General features: G+C 62.2%; 1 pseudogene; it reads left to right on the forward strand.

The window, feature by feature from the left end:
- Nucleotides 1-2,500, forward strand: part of LOC126475587 (large subunit ribosomal RNA) — a 7,808-nt pseudogene that overhangs the window by 2,628 nt on the left and 2,680 nt on the right.

A 2,500-nucleotide genomic window follows, 5' to 3' on the forward strand; every position in this document is an offset into this window, starting at 1 on the left:
GCTGCGAGGCCGCGTCCGCCTTAGCGTGCTCCTCCGGGGGCGCGCGGGTGCGCGGATTCTCTTCGGCCGCCATTCAACGATCAACTCAGAACTGGCACGGACTGGGGGAATCCGACTGTCTAATTAAAACAAAGCATTGCGATGGCCCTAGCGGGTGTTGACGCAATGTGATTTCTGCCCAGTGCTCTGAATGTCAACGTGAAGAAATTCAAGCAAGCGCGGGTAAACGGCGGGAGTAACTATGACTCTCATAGTTACTGGGCAAGTGAAGCGCAATACATGGGCCTAGCCCTCTTAGCCTCTCCTTGCCTGCGGCTTCCCCCCTTCACGTGGGCCCGCCGATACGCCAGTCCTTGATAGGACTGGTAAGCAGAGAGGAAGTCCGCACTTGGGGCTTTGGGGGGTTACCAGCCCTCCATCGCATAACCCTTAATGTTGGGACAACAAGAGAAGAAAACACGGGTACCGGGCCTTCCGCTGAAGGACCCGGCCTAACAGTCCCGACTGCTAGCCTGCCAACCGTCCCTGAAGTAGAGGAGGCCGTGGAGCCATGGTTCCACTGCAGCATTTGCAGCCGTGCCTTCCGCAGCAAGATCGGGCTCGGACAACACCGCCGCCGCGCCCATCCGGAAGCGGCAAATGCGGAGATTGCAACTGATAGGAAGCGAGCTCGGTGGGCGGAAGAAGAAATGCGGGAGCTCGCCCTGGCGGAGGCTAGGCTTCTCTGTGCCAGTGACTCCAAAGTCCTCTTTGCAAACCAGGAGCTTCTACCCCTGTTTCCGCACCGTACCCTGGATGCCATCAAGTGCAGGAGGAGGACGGTGGCACACAGGACGATGGTGCGGGAATACGTAGAGGAGCTGAGGCGGGAACAACAGACGCAGCATGGTCTGCGCCATTCACCCGTCCCGGAGTCGCTGCCGGAGGGGCCACCCTCTCCGCCGGAGCTTGAGCGCCCGCCACAAACATCTGTAGTCGACGAAGCCATATGGAGGCACCTCGCCGGCCTGCCGCGGTCGGCCGCGCGCTTCTCGGCCCTGGACGACCTTGCGCGTTTGGGGCCGGGTACGCCGTTGGCAGTGGTCGCGGCTGGGCTGCCTGAGGCCCTCCGAGCCGTCGGCTCTGTGGAAGCAGAAGCAAGGAAGAGGAAGACGTTGCGCCCGCCATCCAAGCAGCGGTCTGGTGGTGGCCCTCCGCTCTCCAAGCGGAAGCGCCGCCGGTGGGAATATGCCAGATGTCAGGATGCCTTCAGGAAGAATCGCGCGCGCTGCGTGCGTGGCCTCCTGGATGGCACCCTGCTCCAGCCGCCGTCGAACATCCCAGGGCTGGTGGACTTCTGGCGCAGCCTCTTCACGACAGAGCCACCTTCCAACGCTGGCTCCATTCCCGATCGGCTTCTCCCGTGCTCGGGGTCTGTTGACTTTGAGCGCCTATGGAGGCCGATCACTGCAGAAGAGGTTGCGGCCGCCTTGCCGCCCAGAGGCTCCGTTGCCGGCCCTGACGGCCTCTCGCCGGTGCAGCTGCGCCGCCTTCCAGCGGAGGTCACCACCAAACTCCTAAACCTTTTCCTGCTTACCCGCAAGCTTCCCCCTTCCCTCCTCCGAGCCAGGACCTCTTTGCTCCCTAAGACAGCCGCCCCAGCATCCCCCGCTGACTTTCGGCCCATCACCGTCTGCTCGGTGCTAGCCCGAACCTTCCATAAGGTTCTGGCGACTCGCCTTATGCAGATGTGTGCTGTGGACGAACGTCAGCGGGCTTTCATCCCAAGGGATGGGATGCTGGAGAACACTTTCCTCCTCGACCGGATACTCGTCGGCGCCGTCCGCCGCTGTCGTTCTGTGTTCATGGCATCCCTCGATGTGTCCAAGGCGTTCGATTCGTTGGACCATGCGGCTTTGCGTCCTGTGCTTAAAGCCCATGGTCTGCCGGACGAATTCATTGACTACGTCGAGGGCTGCTATGCGGACAGCACGACGGTAATTGCGGGGGGTGGCGACGAGTCCCCGGCCGTGCGGCCAGCAAGAGGTGTTCGGCAAGGAGATCCTCTGTCCCCTCTCCTGTTCAATTTCGCTGTTGATTATGTTCTAGGTCAGCTGCCCTCTCACGTAGGTGTCAAGGTGTTGGGCCGCCAGACGAACGCGGCGGCCTTCGCGGATGACATCCTGCTCTTCGCCTCCACGAGGGGGGGCCTGCAGTCCCTTATCAACGCAGCAGTAGCAGCCCTCGACCAGCTGGGGCTGCGGGTTAACCCGCGGAAGTGTCTCACCCTCGCACTCGTGGCGTCCGGCCGCGAGAAGAAAGTAAAAGTGGATGCGAGCGTCACCTTCACGGCCGGCGAAACCACCATGCCGGCGTTGGGAGTGGGTGAGACCTTCCGCTACCTGGGACTGCAGTTCTCCTCCTCTGGGCGGTGTCTCTTCCATCCGAGGCACCACATCGAGGAGCAGCTGTCGATCATCACGCGGGCGCCGCTGAAGCCGCAGCAGCGGCTCTTTGCACT

This window comes from Schistocerca serialis, chromosome 4 (assembly GCF_023864345.2).
Source record: "Schistocerca serialis cubense isolate TAMUIC-IGC-003099 chromosome 4, iqSchSeri2.2, whole genome shotgun sequence".
NCBI classification, from domain to species: domain Eukaryota; kingdom Metazoa; phylum Arthropoda; class Insecta; order Orthoptera; family Acrididae; genus Schistocerca; species Schistocerca serialis.